The following is a 27,915-nucleotide window of genomic DNA, read 5'->3' on the forward strand; positions in this document are numbered from 1 at the left end:
CATAAAATAAAAAAATAATATTTTTTACTAAATCATTTTACAGTTACTAAAATGAGTGGTTTTATAACTGTTTATTTTTCAAAGGTAATCTACACATTTTGTTTATTTGCAGGCTTACATGAATGCAATTTTGTATTAAAATGTGCTTAGATCCATTTGGTCTATTAACTTGCATGCACTTTTTAAGCGCACATTTTGATTGCTTTCCATTCTACCACAGAAGTAGAAAGTCTATAAATAAACTTTAATTATATCTCAAATATTCTACAGACCTTCACTGTGAACTTGAGCCCCTGAAAAAAAGTTTCCAGTTGGGCCCCACAGCTCCTCAGGCTGGCTCTGTGCCATAAGCCCTGGATGCCCACAGGCCAGAGCCCCCAACTTTTCTGCAACTTTCCCCGTCTGCCCACAGCCCAGAGCTCCTGATGCCTCCACCACTCATCCTGGCTGCCCACAGGCCAACACAGGTATTTTCCCCAATGTCAAACACTCCCATTCCGGTTTCCGTACTGACTCCTTTCTGGCTCCCACACCAACCTCACCCCCACCCCCCATCCCCACGAGGGTAATACCTTGAATTTCTCAGCTGCTCAATTCCACTGTTTTACTCCCTCATCACCACTCCTTGCTCATCCCCAATCTACCACTTGAGCTTCTTCTTTCTTCCATCCTTGTCCTTTAGCCTCTTCATCTCCCTTATGCTCCCCCCAGCTCCTCTCTGACCTTCCCAACTCTCCTCCTCCTCCCCCTCTGACCTCCCCACTGGCTTCCCCAATTTCCTCCCCCGAATCCTCCTGACCCTCCATCATCTTCCCCCAAGACCCTCCATCCTCCACCCCAAATACACTCCATCACACAAGGTCCTCACTCTAACCTCTCTCTGGCCTTTACCACCCCTCTGATACTCCCCTCTCAGAGATGAAGACTTCTGTCCTCTAATTATCTTGACAAAGGGGTCAAGCCAAAAGGGTGATTATATCTTTGCCTCGTATGGATGCTGGAGGACCTACTGAGTTTCTCCAGCACTTTTGTATATTAACTTCAATCACAGCATCTGTAGATTTTTATTTCAGTTCCTAAATTGCTGGCATGGACAGTAGGAGGTTCAAGAAATTGGAAGGACTAAGACATATATTGATATTAATGGAAAGTTATGAACTTAAAATGTAACAGTATTTAGAGATGGCTTGGGAAGAATTGCTGGAGCAGCTTGCACGCACATTTTAAAACAGAATATTTGCAGGACTTTTGAAGAGTGCTTATTGCAAAAAGAGCAACAAAGTTGCAGGATACAGCTTGCCTGGGAGAGCATGTGATTTTTGCAGGCCGAGGGAGAACAGTTTTGGCTCTCAGAGAGGGAGGGTGTGAAACTGAGAGAAAGGAGACAGAAATCAGTTCCAGAAGGACAAAGCTGGCAAACTTTGGGAAGACAGCCTGGTCAAAAGAGAAGGCTGGCTGTCTGAAAGGTGACCTGAAAGAAGGAGGATCATCTGGATAACGGTGAAAGGGACAAGTTTCGTCAGTAAGGCGGATTGGAAAGGAATCAGTTGCGGATGTCCTGGAAAAGGAATCTCTCTCTGAAAACCAGCAAGAACCCTCCTGAGTGGTAACCATTTGCCTGTTAAGCACCAAAGCCTGGTGAACTTTGTTAATGCTAACTTTTGTGCACAGTACAAGAATTGCCTGCAACCAGTGAGATTAGACTGTGATCCAAAAAAACTTTTCTAATTTTAAATACACATTATACTCACCTGTGTTTAGTATTAGTGGGGGGGGGGGGGGGGATTTAAATAGGTTAATTAATAAGTTAAAGTTTAATTCTGTTTTCTTGTTCAAATATAATTAAAAACTACTTTTGCTTAAGTAACCCTGTGTTATCCATTGCTGCTGGTTTTTGGGGTCCTCTGGACTCCATAACAATTAAATCAGAAATCAAAAAGGCCACCAAGAATGTGTCAAAAGGCATAGTTGAGGTTTGAGGGTACAGAATATAAACAAATAAAGTTTGCAAAATGCCCTGGATATGAGGATGGGCCATAAATTAAGTTGAAAAGAGACAAAGTTGTGCACAAGCTCTTTGAGCCAATGGGCAGATGTGACCTATGTTGTAAAGAAAGAAGGAGATACACATTGTGATGGAGAGAATACAGGGTGAAAATACTCAATTTAACATTCAATAAAATCCAGAGCGAACCAGACTCTGCTTGGGAGATTTTTATTAATAGGAAGGTGCTAGAAGTTGACTGAAACAGGCAGAGATAACAGTGGAACCAAGGGAGTTATTGGGAAGGAGAAGGAAAGGACATCTACCAACAAACTCAAGGAAGAACAGAGGGCCCCAGGGAAGAGATAGAGGAAAGATTATGTTATTACACTTTTCAAAAGCACCAAAAGACCAGGAAGTATTTCCCAATTATATATTTCATTCTGCTGAATATTAAATAATACAGGGCTGGAAGCAACAATGTGACAGATAATTTAAATCTGTAATCATAAAAATACCAGAATGAATTACTAGAGCTAGGTTTTATTTAACATTTTCTATATATAAAAAAAAAAGCATTGGAGTTTCTGCAGATTTATAAGGAGTAATATTCTCTAATTTAAGAAATTAATATAGTGACTATTCCTTTAAATTCAATTACATATTCTCTATTTTAAGTTGGCTGGTATTTAAATATAATTTTAGTCACTTGGTCATCAATAGTTACAGTTGTGAAACAGCAATAGTATAACACAACAAAAAAACTCTTGAAAAGAATCTGTTTTCCCCATGCTATGAGGCTTTTGAACTCTGGGGACACAGGGCTAGCATATGTAACATGATATTTAAATGAATTATATATAATAGTTCAGGCAAGCGGATAGTAAAGGGGAGATTCAAGTAGTCTGTCAAATTGAGTACAAATTGGTCCAATATATAAGGATGGAAAAAGAAAATTTAATCTCAAATTAAATGCAAAAAGGTGAATGTTTAATTAAGCAATGTAGGAAAACAAAACTGACAGATATCTGACTTGTAAACTTGTACAATTTTTAAAATCTTCCATCAACTTATAAAAGAGAAAATGAAATCCTATTCTTCAAATAGCTAATTATCAATACCAGCAAGATCATTGGAAGTAATTAACATGCACCACCTGGAAAAGAGTGCCAGACTGTAAAAGATAACGGTTAACTTTATCCACTCCTGAGGAATGGCTCAGTTCCAAAATGTCGACTGTCTTTTACTTGCCATGATGTATGATCTGCTGAGTTTCTCTAGCACTTTCATGTACTATACTAGTCCACAGCATCTGCAGATTTTCTTGTTTACTGACATCTGATTCAAGTCTACACACAAAATTCATTAACTATTCCACCTGTGATGATACACTGCAGTACCTCACTCGGCCAACAGGTGGCCTAGAGACACATCTCCCGGCCTAATGACATCTGACCACCAGGGGGGCCCAAAGGGCCCATGGTATAAAGCCGAGGCCCCGACCATGTGCTCTCTCTCTCTCTCTCTCTTTCTCTCTCTTTTCCCCTTCCCCCCCCCTCACGCCCAGGATCACTGTAAGCACAGCTAGCAGCCAACTAGATATTTATGTGAGTGGAATAAAGCTGTGATGCCCCAAACAGTATTGTGCCTGTGTTTCCCTTTGGCGCAGTCAGCAGGATATTATATTTGCTAAACTGACTGAAGTGTGTGTAGCATAATGCTACGGTTATAGCTCAGGGTTATTGCTCGAAGAAAGGCTCACACTGAGAGTGCAGTTGACACTGAGTTTATTTGGCTATCTGCTCCACCTTTTATAGGCAATCTGCCACCAAGGGCGTGGCTTGTGATTTTCCGACCATGGATTGGTCACCTTGTGATCTGCTGGCCCAGATTGGACGCCCTGTTATCCACTGCTGGCAAATGGCTGGTTTAGCCTCTGCTGTTATGGCTTAAGATTAACGGGCCACTCGGCTCACATGTTGTCTAATCGCCGCGCTCAATGGCCATTTCCTGTGCAAAGAAGGCTTCATTTCAAATTTTAATTGCACGTTTTGGAGCTGATACATATTTTCTGCATAAACAATGGTGTTTGATCTAAATTAATCCATTGTTCACTTTTCGTACGACAGGCCAAAATGCATTCTTAATCCTTGATTTTCCACGCAAGTCAATGTAAATTCTTATTGCACTTGCTCTTCTATATGTTTTACTGGAGTGACCTGATGTTCCAGCTGTGTCCAGATTTGAATTCAATTTAATTCTGTTAAAAGTTTTATTGCACATTGTACAGTTTGTGATCTACAATATTTTATCAACTTGTGAATGTTCATTCCACAAATTAAAATTGAGATAATGCAAAGACGGAGCCTGAAATATTCAGCAAAATATTAAGGTATGGCGTGAGTGATTTTGATTGGAAAGTCTATGATAAAACAGTACAGATTTAATTTCCAGACAATATGCAACTGATTGCATCATAATAAAACACATCATGCAAGCAAAATAATGGAGCAGATTTGGAACCACAATTAAACCTGTTTGCAAGAGGCGATTCTTCATTGCAATTGTTAAAAAAAAATCACATCTAATTTTAATGCAATTATTACCAGTCTTATGGCCAAATGCCAAGTTGAAAGTCTATCATGTCTCTGAATAAATCCCCTGAACCCAGCAATATCCCTTACACTGCTCTTCTTCTGATCAGCCAATCAGTAACCTGTTTATACATTATCAAAAGAGGTCTCAGCTCTTCCAGCTGAAAAAGACTATAAAAATGCAACATATTAGCTGGTGCCCAGTTTCCCAACAGTGGTTGTAACTGATTCACACTCCATTGGCCTTCTTTGTCAAATTATAAGACAGCAAAAATAGATATTGCCCTTGATCTCTGTCAGAAAGCTGAACACACAGCAGATACAACCCATAATGTGAGCTTCAACAAATATTCAAGAAAATGTTGGCTTGCTCAAGTGCTGCATGGTCTATTTCAGAAGAACCCTAGGGATTGTCTGCCTCATGCTGCAATGTTTAACAATAATGAGGTTGCGACCCTCTTTAACTTCCAGGTTTTAGAAATAAGAAACTAAAGCAGGGTGTGTATAAAGCAAGAATAAACAGAAAATGGTGGAAATAATCAACACTCAGCACAGGTGGAAAAAGAAACAGAGTTCATGTTTAAGATCAAAGACCCTCTGTTAGAACTGGAATTATGATGTAGGACAACTTTGAGATGGAGTGCTGTGACCAATATACTCAAAAGCACACTCAGCATTAAATTACTTGAGAAATATGAAATAGTCATGATCCTGCATAGGTCAAAATTGTAAAGGTGGATTTCTTGTGGGAATCTACTTAAAATTAATTCAACATGCCAATTTGGACATTTAAATTGTTTTAGTAATTCCTTTTCTTCTGTACCTGTAATCTCACCTCACTCTCTGATCCATTACGGGCTGAATTTCCATGATTGCTTTTCAATTTGCTTTCCTGATCTCTGTCAGAAGGGCAATAAAAACAAACATAAATTATATGAAATGTTCTCTGGGTTTCCAATGATCATCTGCAAAAGTTGCATTCTAATGAAATGTGCCCCCTCTAGTGGCCACAGTGCAGTTAGTAATTTAAAAAACACCAAAATGTTGGAGGAACTCAGCTGGTCTCGCACCATCCATAGGAAGTAAAGATATATTACCAACGTTTCGGGTCTGAGTCCTTCTTCAAGGATAGAGTTGATGTGCTAAACAAAGCAATGTCCCAATCTGTGAGCACCTCAGCTCTGACTGCTGCAATACAGTGAATCTCCCAGTGGCCATCCTTTTCAATTCCCCATCCTTTTCCCTTGCTGACATGTCTGTCCATGGTCTCATACACTGCCAGACTGAGACCACCTGCAAATTGCTGGAGGAACAACACTTCATCTTCCAAAACTGGGCAACCTCCAACTAGATGACGTTAGCATCAACTTCTCCGGTATCCATTAAATCAACACCAACCCCCCACCCCACCTCCCACCCATATCTTCTTACCCCTGTTACCTTTCCCCCACCTCTGTTTCTCTCTCACTCTCTCTTCTCTTTTCCCTTTGTCTTCTTTCTCAGAACCAAAATCAATTCTCACCTTGCAGCAAGTTGTGAATGAGCACAGCGAAGAGACTGAGACAACAGGCTGTGAAGTTGAGCATCACAACCAGTTTATTTTGAATTCTGTGCTGAACCCTTTAAGCCCATCCTGAGTCCTGCCCCTAATGTTCCAGCGCTTGGGTCCCACGACACCATTCTTGCCACAGCTGCCCTGCCGACCACACGTGACAAGCGGGGCTGGTTCGCCACTACAAACGTGAGCGTGGTACAACCTCTCCTATTAAATTCAATTAAAACCTTTTGTTGGTCTGGACCCCTACTTGTGCCAGTCTTCAGGCTTTATCTTGGCACCTTCCTGTTCTTTTTCTTATTCCTTGAAGAAGGGTTCAGACCCGAAATGCCAGTAATAGATATCTTTACCTCCTATGGACACTGCATGTCAGCTAAGTTTCTCCAGCATTTTTGTATGTTTTTACTACAATTACAGCATTTGCAGACTTTATTGTTTCACACAGTTAGTAATTTGGCAGTCTGTGAGATTCATAAGCAAGAACAGCCAGGAAATTGAAAGAATCTCACAAAATGCAGTGACTTGGTGTCTTCTGAGGATAGTGTTAAGATGTGTTGTAGGACACAACAGAAGGAACTTAATACTGACACTGGCTGCCAAAAACATGGAATGAGCAATTTTGTTTTTTTTTACTCATTAAAGAATACATTATCATAACAAATAATAAAATGCAGCTGATGGATTCATTTATTACCTTTGATTCTGTACAAAGCCATATTTGTGGTGCATTTCAAAATCTAAGCTACTTTGTAAACTTGAGGGAAATATTCCATATTTATCTCTTTTCCCCTGATCTACTGCTGATTTGTTTGGCATCAAGTCATAAAGGAGGAGCTCGGGAATAAATTAGTATGCTTTCCAGAAAGAAATGAAACAATTACATCTTAGTAGAAGGCAGCGTGCTTGAGATGATCATCACTCTTCCACTGTGTCTTTCTCCTCTATGCAGCATTAACTCTTCATACTATAATGTATTCTCTTAAAGCCAACGAGCACAATTCCACAAAAGCAGAATACTGCTGCAAATCAGAAATAAAATACCTGTAAAACTCAATGGGTCAAACAGTGGGAAAGGAAAGCAGTTAATATTTCAGGTAAATTATTTTTTTCTGAGAACACCAGAGGGCCAGAAATGTAAATAAGTGAGATTTTGCTATCTGATAGTATATATGAAATAATAAAATGAATAAAATCAAGCTAAGATGCATTTAAGATATATATTGTACAGTAAACATATATAATATGTAGGAATATAGGTTGTATAAATTTAATTTTTGCAAATCGTAAAAAAAGGTAAATACAAAAACCAAACAATATTTATAAGCTCATTGTTGGAGCAATGCACAAGTTGAAAACCCAAGAAGCCAGTTTTCACAAAAGTTTTTTGCATCTTAAAACTTCCTTAATTTCTGAAGACATGATTGTTGTTGATGGTAATTTTCATAAGAAGCAGGAAATGTTAAAATAACACAGGGCAGCAAAAAAACCTTCCACATGAAAGGTAAATTAAGAAAGACTCTGGGAAATTTAAGATACTGGTCAAAACTGACTGCTCATTATGACTGGATCTTCACACTTTCACATATTTGGTGACCATTTACACAACAATCTGATGAAGGAGCTTTGTTAATAAATAGCTTCAAATCCTCAAACCTTGCCAAAAAGCTATCAAACTGCACTTTAAGGAAATAAATGGTCCAGAAAAAATCAAACTAATAATTATGGTGTCCAACAGCAGCAACTCACTGTTAAGTCTAAATATTGACCACTGAAGCCAAATGCTAACTTGTAATTATCAAACTAGCAGGGGCAGGTTCAAATCCTCTCATGAGAGTAGAATTATCAAAATGAATCACTAGTAAGAATGATTTTGAGAAATTCAGTAAAGTAGTAGTTTAGAAATGCACATGAATGCTCTCCATTGAAACAATCTAATAATTGCTGAACGTTTCAGAAATCAAGTTCCAAATTATTTAAAAAATGAATGTACTTCTACTTGCGGCGAACGTTTACTCAACAAGCGGTTTCTCAGCCAGTGAATTATATTTACATAATTAAAATAGATGTGAGAAAATAAAACTAAAAATCAAGAATCAATGTAGAAAATGGAAAATCTTATAGGAGAACTGAATATTGTTCAACATATAACAAGTATTCAATGCTCTGGTGGCAGAAATTAGTCTGGGCTTTCACTCAGCCTCAATCACAGTGAATGCAGCAACATTACACAGCCAAAGCCTGAGGGCAATGCAAATTGATCCTTGAGCCTCATTTGCTTTCCTAGGACAAATTGCAGCTGTTCGTTACACCTCTACAAAGAGGTTGGCAGCCCATGGAAGAAAGCAGCTTTGTTTGTAGACCTTGCGAATAGCTGCCCCAAACTGATTCTGAATCAGGGTTTAGAATAGGGGGTTCATAGGTGGGGGAAGCAAGATCCTGCAGCTAGGCCTGGTGACTTTTTTTTATAAATACAAAGAAGTTTATTTTCATTTGTGCAGGAATAATATCGGGCAGATACGTGAACATTACAGAGAGTTTTGTATTTTAAATGGCAAAGTGGTTAGGAGAAGGACATAGTTGTTGAAGATCCAAGACTGAGGCAAGTGCAAACTTGTGGATGGTAAAACATAAAGCAAGAAATACAATACTGCTTCCATTGTTCTTGCGAGCAAGCTTCATCTAGAATGGTGGAGGATTTCGAGGAAATACAGAGCATTTTTTTTTCCTGAAGGAATTTATGTGCACTTGATTATGTTTATCATATTTTATTTCCATCTGAATTCCATAGTCAATTTGTGCATCTTCCCATAAAATTTCACTGAAGTCCCCTATTTTATTGTGTGGTTTCTCTTCCCATTTGCAAGTATCCTGAATTTAATATAATGAGCTGTCAAAGGTTTATACCTAAATATTTTCACATCATCCAATATCACCTGATCTCTCACATCTCATTTTAAGTTGCAAAGTGGGACTGATAACAGGCCTCCCTACAACAATTCTGTCAGCTTGAAATAGTGAGACTCTGACAGAAGATTTTAGGGTGAGCTGGTGAAATTAGAAATGTTGGGGGTCTAGAAACTCACGAGTTAAAGTGGTTCTGTCATGACATTTAAAAAGTACGAGATGACTCCTTGATGTCAGCTGGGAAGTAAAATCAGAATGATTGACTCTTCTTATTCCCATATGAATGTGATAGAATAGTCCTTTTCTGTTCCATGTGTTTCCACAGTAATTCCATCTTCCTCTTTCATCTCATTTTTTACTTGGTGAATGAATGTAATTGATGCTTCAATAAATTGACAAAGGATGTCTCAACATTCATGTGTAAAAAGAGCAATTCAAAATATACATATTATTTCCAATTAAATCAGATGATCATCAGTAATTAAAAATAAACAGTACCCACAAGTGGATTCTATTATTACTGAAAACATATGTGCAAACAAATGGACAGAAAAATAAGTTTGAAGTAATTGGCCTGGGATGAATTTGTTTGTATTGAATGTTCATGGCTTGCAAAATGCTGTGTGAGCATTTATGAGCAACCAGGGGTTGTATTCTTGGCACATTCTAACACACGCTTCTGAACTTATTCCTTTGTTATGACAAAAGCTAAAAAAAAGGGCTATTTCAACAATAAAAAAACACTGTGTTGATATTGTAAATATTATTAATAATCCTTAAAAGTGTAAATCGAGTACCATATGTATGACTTTAACGTTAGGTCTAGGTCAATTGGTGCAGATGGAAGGAACCACTCTGAAGAGATTCAAGGGAAAACTGAAATCCTTCCTCTGAAAGGTCACTGCAGTTACATTGATTGAAAGGTTACCAAAAAATGTTAAATGCTGAAAAGATGAGATGGGGCAGTCAGATCAAGGCTCATAATCAAGTGATGGAACTGGCTTCATGGCTAAATAGTCAATAATCTAACATGGTCCCAAAAGGTTAGCCAGATCATTGGAAATGTTAATCCAAAACCTATATGATATGAGCTAGAAATCTGAAATAAAACAGAAAATACTGAACACTATAAATGGATCAGGGAGCATTTTTGGAATGAGAAATAAAATGTCAATACCCTTTCAACAGACCCTACTTGATTTCCCAAATATTTCTAATATTTTCTGCTCAGTTGTAGTAGCTTTGTTTCCAACCAATATTGAACAGACATGTAAATTAAATAATTTTTGTCTTGACAATAAAATCTTCAGTGCACACATCAGAGTTTCATGTTTGCCCACTGTAGACCCAATGTACCTAATGTAGACCCAATGTACCTAATGTAGACCCAATGTACCTAATGTAGACCCAATGTACCTAATGTAGACTCAATGTACCTAATGTAGACCCAATGTACCTAATGTAGACCCAATGTACCTAATGTAGACCCAATGTACCTAATGTAGACTCAATGTACCTAATGTAGACCCAATGTACCGAATGTAGACCCAATGTACCTAATGTAGACCCATTGTACCTAATGTAGACCCAATGTACCTAATGTAGACTCAATGTACCTAATGTAGACCCAATGTACCGAATGTAGACCCAATGTACCTAATGTAGACTCAATATACCTAATGTAGACCCAATGTACCGAATGTAGACCCAATGTACCTAATGTAGACCCATTGTACCTAATGTAGACCCATTGTACCTAATGTAGACCCAATGTACCTAATGTAGACTCAATGTACCTAATGCAATGTTGCTCAGATACTGGCTCATCTGATCTCCCACTAGTCATACCTGCCTCCTGAAGAATGTTCCTGATCTGTCAGACAGGCATTTGGGGATTTTGTGGGGGTGGTCAAACCAACCTAGAATAAAATCTGAAATGTGCACTTTAATTACATTTTTAAAAAATGATACAAATTTAAAACTGTGGAGCACTGGAGCAAATAAAGGAAAAAAATCTTGGTCCCAAGATTTACAGAGGGCACAGTGTACAATTGATCTCATTATATTAAAAAAAAACTTTTTTGGCACTAATTTGAATTTAAAACATATTAAACATGAGAACTGAAAAAAATTAATTTGGAGTAGTTCTTCACGTTGACTGCATTTCCCTCACAGTAAAATTCTTCCTTAAACTGCTACTGTAGCCGCACGCTGCAGCAGGAATTGTGCTGGCACTCCGGGCAGCAAGCACATCCAAGAGCCAGCAGATCGCACAGCGACACTGGTCCTAGCAACTGAACCGGTGGCTAAGGCAGCATAGTGCCACCATCCCCAACACAGAGCTGGCCCCGCTGCAGAACCAATAGAAGAAGAAGGTATTGTAATGTAAGAATGTACCCGCACATGGGAAACCTGCTATTGACATCAGCAAATGGGGGCAAACAGCGGGAACACAGATGGTATAAAAGTCAAGCTTCAGCCCCGATAAACAAGGGCTTTGTGTGTCTTTACTTCAAGTAGCATGAGTCTACAATTGATGACCACGATGGTTTAGATGGCATCAAAACCCAATGATGAGTGAGACGGCAGCAGTCCCTACTGCCGCTCTGAAGCTGCCAACCTGGACAAATCAGCCACGTGTATGGTTCAACTAGGCTGAAGCAGTTTCAGATCAGGCAGATCACAGCAAAGACTACCCAGTACTACCACTTGGTGAGTGCCCTGGACCAGGACACAGCAAGCCAGGTGACCAAGCCGCCTACACAACTTTCAAAGACTGACTCATTGAGACCTTTGGGCTCTCATGGTGTGAGAGAGGGGCACAAATGCTCCATTTCGACAGGCTGGGGGACAGGCCCCGTCAGCCCTAATGAACGATATGCTGGCCCTCATTGGGAAGCATGAACCCTGCATAATGTTTGAGCAGGCATTCTTAGAGCAAATACCTGAGGATGTCCAACTGCTCCTGGCAGACGCTGACTTTATTGACACCCCCAAAGTCGCAGCATGAGCGGACATCCGATGGAAGCAGAAAAGAGAGTGATTGGCATCTATGGGGCTCAACGCCAAACCTCACAGCCAGACCCAGACCAGCCCGCCAAAGGAACAACAACCCAACAAGGGAGGGGAGCTCAACAACCAGTGGTGCTTCTATCACCAGTGATGGGGTTCTGGAGCCCACCGATGCCGTCCACCGAGCACATTCCAGGGAAACACCGGGCCAGCCATCGCTAGTGACCATGGCAGCTGGCCAACAAGAGAGCCTCCTGTACGTAAGGGACCATCAATCCGGACGGCAGTTCCTCATGGACACAGGAGCAGAGGTCAGCGTCCTTCTCCTGTCGGGGCAGGAAATCAGAAACAAGGAAGTGGGCTCCACGCTGAGGGCTACCAACAGCAGCACAATCAGGGCCTATGGCACACGCATGATCCAACTGCAGTTGGGAGGCAGCGTCTTTTCATGGGTATTCACGTTGGCATCAGTGGAACAGCCGCTCCGCGGAGCAGATTTCCTGCATGCCCACAGCCTGCTGGTGGACCTGAAGGGTTGGAGACTGGTTCATGCACAGACTTTCCCCCTCAAGGATGCACCACATTGTGGCATCACTTCCTCACCCAAGGCCCATCGCTCCAAGCATGAGCTGGACAACTCCCCCTGGAGATGCTCCTACTAGCAAAGGAGGAATTCAAGAAGCTGGAAAAGCTTGACATAATACAATGGTCAGACAGTCCATGGGCTTCTTCCCTGCACATGGTGCCCAAGGCCACTGGGGGTTGGAGACCATCCAGTGACTACCGCCATTTTAATCAGGCCACAATGCCAAATATCCAAGACTTCGCAACCAACCTGCACGGAGCGAAAATCTTCTCAAAAGTGGACCTCATGCGGGGATTTCATCAGATCCCAGTATGCCTTGATGACATCCCCCAAGACCACCATCAACACCACTTTCAGCCTGTTCAAATTTTTGCACATGCCGTTCTGGTTGAAGAATTCCGCGCAAACCTTCAAGCAGTTGATGGATGCAGTGGGTTAAGACCTGGATGGTACCTTCATCTACCTAGATGACATACTCATGGCAAGCCAAGACTGGCAAGAACAATTGGTGCACCTTCGCAACCTTTACACACAGCTGAGCAAATTTGGACTGATGATCAACCCAGTCAAATGCCAGTTCGGGTTGGAGACCATTGACTTCCTGGGCCATAGGATAACCAAGGAAGGGCCCACACCTCTACCCAGCAAGGTGGAGGCCATCTGAAAGTTTCCTAGGCCCAGCACAACCAGCGGACTACAAGAATTCGTGGGGATGATCAACTTTTATCATAGGTTCATCCCCTCAACTACCAGAATCATGTGACCCTTGTAAGCCTAGATGGCAGGTAAGGCCAAGGATGTAACATGAGACAAAGAGTCAGCAGAGGCTTTGTGAAGGCAAGGAAGCCCTCGTGGGTGCTGCTCTTTTAACCCACTCCAGGGCAGATGCTCCAACAGCCCTGATGGTGGACGCCTCAGGAATGGCTATCGGTGGTGTTCTGGAAGAGCAGATCAAAGGGAGTTGGCAACCATTGGCTTTCTTCAGCAAATATCAGCGGCCTCCAGAACTGAAGTACAGTGCTTTCGACAGAGAGCTACTGGTGCTGTACTTAGCCATCTGCCACTTCAGGTACTTCCTCAAGGGCAGAACATTTACACCTTTTACTGACCACAAACCCCAGACCTTTGCCCTAGCTAAAATCTTGGACCCCTGGTCAGCTCACCTACAGCATCATTTGTCATACATCTCTGAGAACACCACAGATGTGTGGCACATCTTGAGCAAGGACAACATGGTGGTGGACGCACTATCCATAGAGAACATCCATGCATTATCAAAGGCAGTGGATATTGTGGCACTAGCAAAGGCGCAGCAACGTGAGGCAGAGATGCCCCAGTACAGGACAGCCATTTTGGGACTGCAACTCCAGGACATCCCGGTTGGCACAGGTAACATCACCCTCCTGTGGCTTGGAGACGACAGGTTTTTAATTCAATCCACGGGCTGGCTCACCCATCCAACTGGACCACAGTCCAACTGGTGGCCAGCAAATATATGTGGCATGGTCTCCAGAAAAAGGTCAGTGGGTGGGTGAAGTCATGCACGCAGTGCCATATAGCCAAGGTACAGCGGCATACCAAGACCTCGGCACAGCACTTTGAGCCTGCGGAGCGAAGGTTTGACAACGTCCACGTGGATATCGTGGGACCCCTACCAGTATCCCAGGGTCCCAGGGGTACCGCTACCTGTTCACAATTGTCGACCATTTCACAGGTGGCCAGAAGCAGTCCTGATGGCAGACACCCCCAAGACCTTGTGCACTTGGGCCCTCATCTCCTCCTGGGTAGCACGGTTTAGCATACCCTCCCACATTACATTGGACAGAGGGGCCCAATTCACCTCCAGCTTATAGTCTGACCTCGCCAACCTGTGGGGCTCTCAGTTACAGTACATGACAGCCTATCACCTGCAATCAAATGGGTTGGTGGAGTGTTTCCACAGGTACCTCAAATTCACCCTCATGGCTAGACTACAGCGACCCAAATGGGTAGATGAGCTACCATGGGCACTGCTGGGGATCCGCAGAGCACCCAAGGAGGCTCTCAACACCCTTCTGCCAAACTTGTCTACAGAGCGTCACCGATAGTTCCCAGGGAATTTGCACCACCTCCAGACAAGCAACAAGATAACAAAGCAGCACTCCTCCACATGTTACGGGAATGAATCGACAACCTGGCCCCGACTCCACTGATCAGGTACAGGCAAGTGAGGAACAACATACCCAAAGACCTGCAGGACAGTGAGTATGTTTTCATTGGCAGGAGTCAACATTGTCCACTGCTACAGAGGCCGTATGAGGGTCCATTCTGGGTTGTGCACAACAGCAGTGCCACATTTGAGCTGGGGATTGGAGGGAAGATGGATGCCTTCACTACGGACAGGTTAAAGCTGGCACACCTGGACCCGGCACGTCCATTTGAGACGCCAGCACCACGTAAGAGAAGCAGAGCGCCAAGCCTACAGAGACACTGCTTTCGGACACCAAAGACAATATCCCCGGTTCTGGGGGTGGGGGTTATGTAGTGGCATGCTGTGGCAACAATCAGGCCAGCGCTCTGGGCGGCATGAGCATCCAAGAGCAGACTGCGCAGCGGCACTGGCTCCAGCAAGTGAACCGGCAGCTAATGCAGCATAGGGGCCAACATCCCCAACATGGTGCACAGCCAACAGATAGGGACAGTACGTGGAGAAGAAGGTATTGTAATGTAAGAAAGTACCCGCACGTGGAAATCCCCTATTGTTATGCAGATGCTGATGTCAGCAAATGGTGGGAACACAAACAGTATAAAAGTCAGGCTTCAGACCCAATAAACAAGAGCTATACATGACTACACGTGTGTGTGTGTGTGTGTGTGTGTTTGAGTAGAACACGGCTACAGTAAATTTAAAAAAAATATATTTAATTTTCTAAACAATAGATTATTCTGGCCATTGAGACTCGTGCCACAAAATTAAACCCAAATAACTTATAACCCTATATGATTTTGAGGCTGGAAGGAAACTGGAGCATCTGGAGAAAATCCACGCAGGACATGGGAGGAAAATGTTCAAATTCTTTACAGACATTGTCAGATTCAAACCCAGATCGCTAGTACTATAATAATGTGGCGCTAACCACTACACTAACTGTGCTGCCCTCAATTTAAAGATGCATGACACTACAGATAATTTCAATGATGCCTACATATATCTAATATTAAAACCCTGCAAAAGATTTGTTTTATATGTAGGCAATCTACTCGCAATTTTTCAAATTTTGTATTGGGAAAGGCATAAATAATGTGTAAATATTAATTTGGTCTGTCAGATTTTTTTATTATGGATTAAAATCTTAGCTTTATGGTCACGTATTATATTTCAAACTTTGTCAATAGTTTAAATTCCCCGCTTTTTTTGGCATTTCTTTTTACAGAGATGCAGGAGCCGCACTCCACCCCTGACTAATTCCACTGCCTGCAATATACCCATATGTGCCACAATCACACGTTCGCCAGCTGTGCCCACTTACACTACACAGCCAAAATACCTCCATGTGTCACACATTCATGTCAAAGAGCCTCATATAGCTCGTGAGCTATGGTTTGGACACCCCACTCTAGTGCATCTCAAGCAAGCAGTAGGGCTTATTATATTTACTTTGTGCAAAAATAAATTTCTGGAACATTGGAATCAGAATAGCAGTATGTAAAATCATTACTAGAACATATCTAGCATAATTTGCATTTAGAGAGTGATAGTGGACTCCATAATGGTTATAGTCTGACAGTTGCAAGTTTACTTTCAGTGATAAAACAGTATACATGTGTAGAGGGTGAGTTGTATCAAACAGCATATTGTACATTAGCAGGTGCAAAGATATTCTTGACCTAAAAGCTCATGATATTAATTGTAAAAGCACAATGCTGGAGAAACGCAGCAAGTCAGTTATATGTAACAAAAATACATAACCAACGTTTCAGGCTTGAGCCCTTCATCATGTTATAAGCAAAATGTAGGCAGGCATCTGAATAAAGTGGTGGGGAGAGGGGCAGCGGGAAGGGCACAGACCCACAAGCGAAAGGTAATAGTTGAATAAGAGAAGCCACAACAGCAAATAGGGAAAGGGGGGATGTCTCTGTGAATGGAGAGGCAAGGAGGTGGAGAGCTGGTGGAAAGGAGACAGAGGGATAGAAGAGAGTGAGAAAGGGGAGTGGTATAGCTGTCAATGCTGATTTGACAAGACCATTATAATTTTAGAAATCATCAATGCACAAAAATTCTATCCTATTCACCAACTTATACTAAGCAGCAAAAAAAAACATTCCCACGCTACTCTCCCCTTACCACCAAGTGGAAACTTTTAAGACATCATCAACTTCTTGAGGATTAATTCATTTATTTTCTACCTGCTGCAATTGTGATTTCTATAAGGTTTTAATGCTTTCCATAATAATTTTAAGTCCCGAAGTCTGCATGGATTGGGGTTGCTATAGCTGAAAGACACTGCAGATTCCCAGCATTAGGCTTGACAGAAATCAGCTGCTCTCAGGCCTGGGTATATTTGTGGCAAAAACCTTTGGAGAGAAGAGCCGAGGACATGGAAGGGGAATCTTCTGGAAGACGGAGGAAGAATAGGAGAGAAGGGAAGAACTCTTAACTGAAGGACATATTCACCAGGTCTGTTCAGAAGGAAAAGTATGCAAGACATCTACACTTCAGTAAGGATGTATTCACGTCAATTAAAGCTGCACCTCCATCCCCAGAGCAGGACTTGGACCACATAGCCAATAAAACTAACTATGAGAGAGAAATAGAGCAGTCTACAGAGAAATAATTCTATTCTCTATTGTCAGGGAGGTGGAGGAAGCACATAACTTCATTAAGCTTGCTGGCACCCATTAATTTCACAGATATTACTTTGAGGGTATCAGCAGCCCTATATCAGAAGGGAAAGATATTCCAGCCCTTTAACCAAAACAATAACACTATCTTATGCAAGTCCATACACAGTACATCAAAAGCAGTCAACCACCACAGCAAATCACCGGGTGCATGCTGGCTGATGAGAAGCATCTGATGGCTCTCTGTGCACCAGTCCACACCATATAAAGAATGAAAAAAAATGTTGCCACATTTCATCTAATCTAGCAGCTCAATATTGTGATAAATCGATGATTCCCTTTCCTGCCAAGTTGATCTTCGCTCTCAGCGTATTCAATAATGACAACACTATACTACTTATTCACCAACAGTACCGCACAATGTCTCTGATCATCAGACTCTTCGCTTGGCCATAATGTACAAAGTAAATATTCAGCACCAAATTAATAAAGCAACTCTTGTTCAATAACAAACCACTTGGCACATTTTGTTGAATTTGGCTGCATGTCCTTGTTCCCCTACCCATGTCTGTATTTTGTGTAATTTCCAGTGGAAGAGATTGTAGGAGGCTTTGTAAAAATAAAGAACCTAAAGACCATTATGAAAATTAAAGAAACTGCAGATATTCATCAGAGAGAGGGATCTTGGTCAATGTGAGGTCAGCCTGTGCTGGAGCATGTTAAGGTTAAGAAAGAGGAAATTCTGGATCTTCTTAAAAATAATTAGAATTAATAAGTGATCGGGACCAGAAGAGATATACCCAAGATTACTACAGAAAGCAAGTGAAGTGATTGCTGAGGCATTGACAATGATTTTTGCATCCTCCCTGACTAAAGCAGGGTTGGGGGAAGGAAAAGGTGGGTGTACAGGAGGATTGAAGGAGAGCCCAGCGGACCATGCTCTGCTGATCATTGATGGCTCAACCGTTGAGGTAATCAAGAGTATCAAGTTCCTTGAAGTGCACTTGGCAGAGAATCTCATCTGGACCCTTAACACCAGCTCCATTTCTAAGAAAGCCCAGCAGCGTCTCTACTTCCTGCGAAGGCTGAGGAAAGTTCATCTCCCACCCTCCAACCTCACTACATTCTACAGAGGATATATTGAGAGCATCCTGCGCAACTGTATCACCACCTGGTTTGCAATGAGTACCACCTGGACTGTAAGACCCTGCAGAGGATAGTAAAGTCAACGGAAAAGATCACTGGGTGCTCTCCTACCATGAAGGGCATCTACAACACTCAATGCATGTAAAAGGCAATAAACATTGTGAAGGACTCCACACTCCCCTCATGTAAACTGTTCTCTTTTCTGCCATCTCAGGAGCTACCATAGCACTTGGGTCCTTGCATCCAGATTGGGCAACAGTTTTTTCCCCAAAGCCATCAGGCTCCTGAATTCCCAGAACATATGTGGATAGTGTAACATGGACTTCTACTGTATAAATATTAATATTTTAAAATTTCATTGGGTTTAACTTCTATTCTAACTTGTATTTATGTAAATATGGTCCATGGTCCTGGAGAAACACTATCTTCTCTTTACCATGTGAGCATGGTTTGAATGATAAATAAAGGTTACTTACTTGATTTGAAGTTTCCCTGATGTGTATACCAATTCAAAGTCATAACATTGTAGCTTCTTTGGATTCACAGTGACATTTCACTGAGATTTCTCTTGATTATGGTTATTAATGGCTTGTCGTCTGTCTCCACCACGAAGGTTGGTAGACTATAGACATAACTGTAATTTCTTGATTCCACAAACCAGACCTAGACACTCTTTCTGTATCTGTGCATATCGACATTCAGATGTTGTCATTGTCCTTGATGCGTATGCTACTAGCCTTCAATCTTCTCCCATAGCCTGTAGTACAGCACCTATTAAATCTTTTGAATTGTCTGTAGATATTTATGTCCTTCTGGATGAGTCAAAGAATGTCAAAAGCATTGGTTCTATAGTTAGGACTTTCTTCAGTCATCCTCATTTTTCCTCATGGTTGTCTGCCCATTTGAATTCACTTTTGTCCTGTAACAACTTTCTTAGGTACATTGTTTTGGAAGACAGGTTTGGTATGAATTTACCAATGAAAATGATCATTCCCATGATCATTCACTCTTTAATACGCCTTTTCTTTTGTCATTGGGTCTGGGCATATCTAAAATTGCTTTCACCTTGCTTTTGTCTGGCTCCACACCTGCCTCTGATAGTTTATCTCTCAGAAAGGTGATTTTCCTTCACACCAAAGTGACATTTTTCACTGTTTAACTTTAATGCATTATTCCGGATGTGTTTTGGCACTTTGATGAACCTCTCATTGTGTTGTTCTTGTATGGATCCCCATAGGATCATATCACCCATGTACACACGTACTTTATTATGTCTTCTAGGATGTGCTCCATTGTCCTGTGGAACACTTCCAGAACTGAGGAAATTCCAAAAAGCATCCTCAGTCAGGAGTATTGGCCAAATGGTGCATTCAATGTACAGACATTTGTGCTATCATCGTGCAGTTTTATTTGCCAGAAGCCATGGGATGCATCCAATTTAGTGAAAAACTTTGGACCAGCTATCTCACTTGTAATTTCATCCCTGGTTGGAATCTCATATTGTTCTCTATATTGCCATTCAAGTCTTTTGGGTTCATGCACATGCGTAGGTCACTGTTCTTTTTGATCATTGAATTCACCTATTCTGTGGGCTCCTCCACTTTCCTTATGATCCTTAGTGCTATAATTCACTCAAATTCCTGCTTGGCCTTTTCTTTTAGTGGTGCTGGAACCCACCTTGGGGCATGCACTACTGGCTATACATCCTCTTTTAACTGCATCTTATAGGTGGATGAAGATGTCTAGTAATTAATCCAGTGTTTCCTTGACATTGTTCCATGCATTGTCGCTATTAATGTGGTACATCCTCTTGACTAGGCTTAAGTTTTCAAATGCTTTGTCACTAAGCAATGATTCATGTCCATCTGGGACTACTGTGAACCTGAGGTGGTGCTCTTTATATTTAACTTTCACCTTGAGTTTACATGTACCTTTCTTGTTGATGCTCTGTCCATCATAGGCTTTGAACTGTGCAAGAATTTGTATAGATATATGGATTTATCTTCATTGCCTTGATGTCACGCTCACAGATCAAATTGACCTTTGCCCCTGTGTCCAACTTGAAAGGAATAATTGTTCCATTTGTATGCAATGACACAGTCTACTTGTGCTACTCAACTCTGTTCATGCTTGGCTCTTCCATGTCTTTGGCCATGACTATGCCTTCATTTTCACTGGCTTTTGCACTATCACCAAACATTTTTGTATGTTGCAGAGCTGTTTCACTGGTGTGGCATATCTTTACAGCTACAGCTAAGGTAAACATAGGAACATAGGAAGTAGGAACAGGAGTAGGCCAAAAATGGCCCTTCAAGCCTGCTCCGCCATTCAATAAGATCATGGCTGATCTAATTTATGACCTAACTCCACCTACCTGCCTTCTCCCCATATCCCCTAATTCCACTATCATGTAAAAAATTATCTAACCGAATTTTAAATATGTTTAATGAAGCAGCCTCAACCACTTCCCTGGATAGAGAATTCCAAACATTCACTACTCTCTGGGAAAAACTATTTTTCCTCATCTCCGTCCTAAATCTACTCCCCCAAATCTTGAGACTGTGTCCTCTCATTTTAGTTTCCCCAGCCAGCTCAAAAAACCTTCCTACATCTATCCTATCCATACCCTTCATAATCCTATATGTTTCTATAAGATCTCCTCTCATTCTTCTGAACTCGAGCGAATACAATCCTAGATGATTTAATCTTTCATCATAAGTCAACCCCTTCATCCCAGGGATCAACCTAGTAAACCTCATCGGGACCATCTCCAAAGCCAGTATATCCTTCATCAAATATGGAGACCAAAACTGGACACAGTACTCCAGGTGCGGTCTCACCAGTACCTTATACAGTTGCAACATTACCTCCCTACTCTTGAATTCAATTCCTCTAGCGATGAAGGCCAACATTCCATTTGCCTTCTTAATAACCTGCTGCACCTGCAACCTAACGTTTTGCGATTTATGCACAAGCACTCCCAAGTCCCTCTGCACAACAGCATGCTGTAGTTTTTCACCATTTAAAAAATATTCAGCTCTTTTATTTTTCTTGCCAAAGTGGATAACCTCACACTTAACATTGTACTTCATCTGTCAGACTTTTGCCCACTCATCCAGCTTAACTATATCCCTCTGCAGACTCTCCACATCCTCATTACAATTTGCTCTTCCACTCAATTTGGTGTCATCCACAAACTTGGCTACACCACATTTTGTCCCCTCCTCCAAGTCATCAATATAAATGATGAACAGTTGTGGGCCTAATACTGACCCCTGCATCACCCCACTTACCACTCTCTGCCAACCTGAAAAATTCCCACTTATCCCGACTCTCTGCCTCCTGTCAGACAACCAATTTTTGATCCATGCCAATAAACTCTGTCTCTCGCAGGAACCTCTCTCTCATTTTCTTATCAATACATCTGAATACAATTTGATGATGGATCATTGAATCTTGTAGCAGTCCAAAATTGCATGTTCTTGCTTTTAATTTCAAGTCAGTTAAAAACGTATCAAAGCTCTCACCCTGCAGCTGCATGCGTGATTGAAACATGTACCTCTTGAATGTTTCAATTTTCTTTGTTGAACAATGTTCATCAAACATCTCGATAACCTTGTCAAACTTGCCATGGTGAACTGCCTTGGCAAAAATAAATGTGTGGAAAATCTCTAGTGTTTGAGGTCCTGCCATGGTAAGTAACAGTGTTATCTTCCATGCATCAGGTTTGCTATAGAGTCCAATGGCTTGCAGGTACAGCATAAATCTTTGTTTGAACAACCTCCACTCATGGTCAATATTTCCAGTCCAATTTGTAGCATCAGGAATATTTACACTCTCCATGTTTTCTGCTGCTATTGACTGATTCTCACTCTGTACACTCCTGGTGTTTTTAAGACTCTGGGTTTGCTTCCACTCCTGATACCATGTAATGTTTCTTTTATTGTAATAAAGAAACTTAGGTTCTTTAATAATAACTATATTTTATTAACTAAAACACTCATGACCTCATGGAGGCATCCATCTTGAATCTACTCCCAGCTGCAACAACTCATCTCCAACTCCCTCTGGTGGTCAGGATTATCACTAGCACTATATCATTACAATAGTGATTATGAATGGCACCACAATCAATATTCTGTATTAGATATTAAGATATTCATACACCTAATGGGAGGAACAATGCTTTTTTCTCATTTTCTGTTAGCTCCACCTCCATCTGGTTCCACTGTTTCCATCTCTTCTACTTATATTTTATTTTTTTTCTCTCCAATCCCCCCTCCCTGACCCATCCCTTACCAGTGGTCTCTCCATTTACTTGTCTCTCCTGTACTCCCACCTTCTGACCAATACCGGCAACGGCCCTACTCAAGGCTCACATAGGTGTACCCGCCTCTGGAAGCTCGTTTCATATACCCATTACCCTTCATGTGAAAAAGTTGCCTTTGAGTTCAGTTTTTAAAAATGGCAGTGCTGCTGGAACTGCTGGAACAAGAGCACTGCCACTGGTCTGGATCCAGAAGAGCAGAGACACAGTGCTGCTCTGAAGGGTTTAATCACCTAGTGCTAATACTGATAGCTCTGTACAGGCATTAAACAGACTGTTAGAGGAGCTGATGGTGTTTTTAAACTAAAATACTGCAACCAGGGGTCGGCATCTGACATAGGCTGCAGACTCTGGGGAAGCAATGGACTGGCACAGGGGAGAACACCTCACATTCAGAAGGAGAAGCAAACCAGTGGCCAAAAAAGATATGGACCCATTGAAACCATCATTTTATAGTCCCATATCATAACTGAATACAAACTATAAGATCATTGCTAAAGCTCTGGCAAGTAGATTGGCAGCATATTTTCCTAAATTAATAAATGTAGATCAGATGTGTTTCATACAGAAGAGATAGTCTGCGGAAAATGTTAGTAGACTGCTCAGTATTATCCGTCTGGCACAGACAAAAGATTAATTGTGTGTTGTTCTGGCCCTAGATGCAGAGAAAGCTTTCAACAGATTGGAATGGGACTATATATTTGAAGTTTGGAGAAACTTTGGACTAGGAGAGGTATTCATTAATTGGTATTATGAGCCTAAAGTGAAAGTAATCCTAGTGGCCAAATCTCATAATTGTTCCCATTGTCCAGATTAGTAAACAAGGTTGTCCATTATCTCCAGCCATTTTTGTCCTGGCTATCAAACTGTTAGCTGAATTTATTTGCCAAGATCCAGATATAAAAGGTTTCAGAATTAGCCAGGAAGAACATAAAATCACTCTATTTGCTGATGATGTTCTGATATATCTGACAGACTCAGCAAATTCATTACAAAAATTCCAGTCTAAAGTGTGATTTTTTCAGGACTTTCTCGGGTATAAAGTTAATTGGGATAATAGCAAAGTTATACCACTTATTGGTGGGAATTATAATCATGTTAAAAGAGACTCTCAATTTACGTGGCCATGTAATGTGATAAAATATTTAGGTATTTAGATAGATAATAACTTGCAGAATTTATACAAGTTGAATTATTTTTCCTTGCTTTAGAAAATTGAGAATGATTTAAAAAATGGATAATTCTTCCAATTACTTTGATTGGAAGGGTCAATTGTATTAAAATAAATATATTGCCTAAATTACAATATCTTTTCCAAATCCTACCTGTTTAAGTACCACAATGATTCTTTCAGAATTTAAATAAATATATTAAAACGTTTCTTTGGAAGGGCAAGTTTCCCAGAGTCCCTATTGATAAATTAACCTGGAATTAAGAACTGGGAGGATTACAGCTTCCAAGCTTTAAAAAAAATATTATTGGGCAACCCAGATGAAGTTTTTCCCTTCCCTCTTTGATGGAGGTGACAAGTCTTCTTGGGTAAAATTGGAACTGCAAAAGGTTGGTGAGAAGATAGCAGAAAAATGTATATATAAATGAAATTCTAAATTACTATATGTTCCTAAGGAAGCCCCCCTTACTAAAACCTTATTGCAATTTGGGATGAACTCAATTATCAAATTAATGTTGCCAGGGGGGTGGGGAGGGAGCTCTCACACAAAACACCCCCAGCTGAAAATAAATTAATTCTGTTAACAATTGATTTTAAAATTCTAGAAAATTTGGTCTCAGATTGGGATCAAATATATCAAAGATTGTTTTGAGCAGGGATAATTTATGACATTTGAACAAATGAGGAATAAAATTGGAGTTTTAAATACATCCTTTTTCTGCTATCTTCAGTTAAGATCTTATTTAAGGGAGAAATCAGGTCCAGCACTGACCTTACCAGAATGTACTGAAATAGAGACGTTGGTTTGAAAGGGGATCACAAATAAATGTATCTCAAAAATGTATTTCTTACTTCAGGTGGAATCCCCTAAACAAGGGCTAGATAAGTCAAGAGAGAGATGTTAATCAGATTTGGGTAGAGAGATTGATCTATTTTGCTGGTCTGACCTATGTTGGGACAGCATGAGCAATACAATGAATGTAAGGTATAGGCTGGTATAATATAATTTTTTTGCATCAGCTGTACCTTACTCCACAAAAATTAAATAAACTGGAATCTGAATTATCCAATTTCTGTTTTTGATGTGGTCAAGATATAGGGACTTTTTGCATTCGACCTGGTCATGCCCCAAGGTGAGATCCTTCTGGGAAGATTTGGGGAATTCGATACTCTCAGGTGCCAGAATTGTTTTTACTCAGGAAATTATCAGATATAAGACCTACAATTAGTATTTTGAAATATCAATTGAAAATTGTCAAACTCGCTTTAATGGTGGGCAGGAAATGTATAGCCATTACTTGGAAATCTGATTCCCAACTGAGTCTGACCTGCTGGAAGTCTCCCCTGGAGAAGATTACTCAAAACCTCAGAAATTGTAACAACATGTTTTTAAGAATATGGAACCCATATTTAAGACTCCCCCCCCCCAAACCACAGTCTCCAATACTACTATCTCCAGTATCCTTATGGATGTCTATGGCAAGACATTTATCCCTTAAAAGAGGAAGTAAACTCTGGATGAATCACATAATGTTTCATCTGTATGTCATTAATGGTTTTGGAAAACAAATGATTTTGTGACATTATATGGGAGAATCACACCTTTTTTTCTTTTTTTCCTTTGGGGGAGGGGGTTTTGTCTTTTTCCTCCTATTTTTTTCTGTTTCCTACTTTGAAGGATTGGCACGGTGTAATTATGTATTTATAAACAATAGTGCAGAATTTGATCAATATGATAATGTGATGATTCTTCCTTTTTTGTCTATCAACATTTAGTTCATTTCTTGTATTTTATTGTATTATATCTTTGAGGTTTCTTTGATTTTGTTTTGTAACTCCATGTTGATTGAAAATCCTTAATAAACAACAAGGAGGAGTAGAAGAGATGACCCTAACAGGAACGTGACCATGACCACAAACCAGTGAGGGGCTCAGCAGCTGAGAGATCCAGGCAGGCTGCAAGTGACTTGTAGTCAGGGGATCCACACGGGCTGCAGGATACGGGTTCATGATAACCAGATATTGGACCTGGGATTTGAGATGGTCCTGAGGGCAAGAGGGCTTCGAGCGCTGAAGGCTTCCTGATTGTGTTGCAGGTTTGGATCTTGATCTCAGGTTGCCAGTGATCTAGCAAGACTGTGTGGCTACAATAAAACTGGAAACGAGTCCACAGACTCTCTTTTGCTTCTATTTCTTTCAGTGTAAGGCGTGTCAGGCAACACTAATGGCATCTCTGCCTTACCGTAGACAGAAGGTAAGTTTGTGTAATATTATACATATTCTATACTATTGGAGTAGCAAATAGGGCAATGCCTTTACTGTGCCACCGATCAGGACAAGGGTTCGAATCCTGCACTGTCTGTAAGGAGTTTGTATGTCCTTGCTGTATCTGTGTGGGGTTTCTCTGGGGTGTCTGGTTTCTTCCCACTCTTTGAAACATACAGGAGGTGTAGGTTAATTGGACATAATGGGGCAGCACAGACTCATGCACCAAAATGTCCTGTTACTGTGTTGTATGTCTAAATTTAAAATTTAAATTTAGATGACAATTTCCCTCTCACCTTTAACCTAGGCTTTCCTACTTATGCAAATATTTTTAATTTGGAGTCTTAAAACATTCCTAGCATCCACATTTTCTTGGATATAATTTTAGGCAAGCAAATGTGTGTATATGTTTGTGTTTCTTCTAACATCTGTTGCTGGACAAATGAAAGCATGGAATTGGTCTTGACAAAAAGGGAGAAAATAAGAAAAAAAAATGAGGAACATGGACATCTCTAGATGGTAATAAATGCAGTATAAACCCGAGAAGGGATACCAGCACTACTTATAAGGCATGGAGAATAAGACATATTTGTGAAACAAAATATAACATTATGCTCTTGATTTTGTAATGACATCCCTGAACTAGAATAGCTTAATAGTGTCCAAAGAAAATAAAAATAAAGTTATTTTCCCAAACATTAATCACTTGGCAAGAACTGAAGTGAATAAAATCATTCCTTTCTTTAAAACATAAAGAATTATGTTCCACCATCCTTGCAGCCAATAGTGAGAACATTAATCTGGATTAACCCATGTTTGAACTGAGGTTACCATGGGTTTATCTGAATTTGACAGATCACTTGACCTCGGCAGTCCTGAACTATCAGGACTCTGGCTCTCATTATGTACTTCATCCCTGAAAACATTAGTGAAAACCAATAACATTTACAGTATTCCATATATCTAGGCCATGAGCCCTGCATAAACAGATGTCTGTATACTGATATCCTATTTGGAGGAGAGTACGGAATCTCTGGAATGCTGTATCTGGAGTCCAAACACCAATGAGTGCATTTCTCCATTGTATTTTAGAAATGCTATCAGCTTGCTCTGAAGCAGCAAAATGGTGACCTCCTTGCAACATGGCAGGTTGTCAGGTGAACCACTGAAGCAATTTCCAGAGACTACTTGTGAGGAATGGTGCTGGAGAGGCTGGAGCGAGGAGATGGCCTTTCAGGGCTGAGATGTGGGATGATGACAGGACTCTGACCAGCTGTGAGCCATTGCTGGAGGCTGGCAGCTCTTGTGCTATTCATTCATGGATGTCCCAGGTACCATGTTCTCTTGCATCCTCATGTTGAATTTAGTGGAAGTTGTTGACTTTTCCATTATTTGCTTAGCTATACAGGGTCTACCATTTCCAAGATTTCTCAATAGTCATCACTCCAAGGAATCTCCAGAGGGAGACATCATGTAGCCAAAGAAGGGAGATAGTAACTTCATTCACATCCAGCATGAGCAGATGAGAGAGAACCATAGAATCTGGATTG

General features: G+C 40.8%; 2 long non-coding RNA genes across 2 annotated transcripts in view; one reads left to right on the forward strand and one right to left on the reverse strand.

Annotated features, from left to right (window-relative positions):
* LOC138737681 (uncharacterized) overlaps nucleotides 1-7,145 on the reverse strand; it is a 45,273-nt gene extending 38,128 nt beyond the window's left edge. Inside the window, exons 1-2 of the long non-coding RNA XR_011341144.1 lie at nucleotides 7,015-7,145; nucleotides 5,402-5,477 (exon numbers count right to left, since the gene is read on the reverse strand). This is a non-coding gene — a long non-coding RNA (uncharacterized lncRNA). The remainder of the gene's footprint in view (nucleotides 1-5,401; nucleotides 5,478-7,014) is intronic.
* LOC138737680 (uncharacterized) lies at nucleotides 1,363-27,690 on the forward strand. Its single transcript, XR_011341143.1, has 3 exons — nucleotides 1,363-1,606; nucleotides 26,301-26,354; nucleotides 27,458-27,690. It is a non-coding gene; the product is annotated as an uncharacterized lncRNA (long non-coding RNA).
* The last annotated feature ends 225 nt before the right edge of the window (nucleotides 27,691-27,915 follow it).

The sequence above is a fragment of the Narcine bancroftii genome, chromosome 6 (genome assembly GCF_036971445.1).
Source record: "Narcine bancroftii isolate sNarBan1 chromosome 6, sNarBan1.hap1, whole genome shotgun sequence".
Taxonomy (NCBI): Eukaryota; Metazoa; Chordata; class Chondrichthyes; order Torpediniformes; family Narcinidae; genus Narcine; species Narcine bancroftii.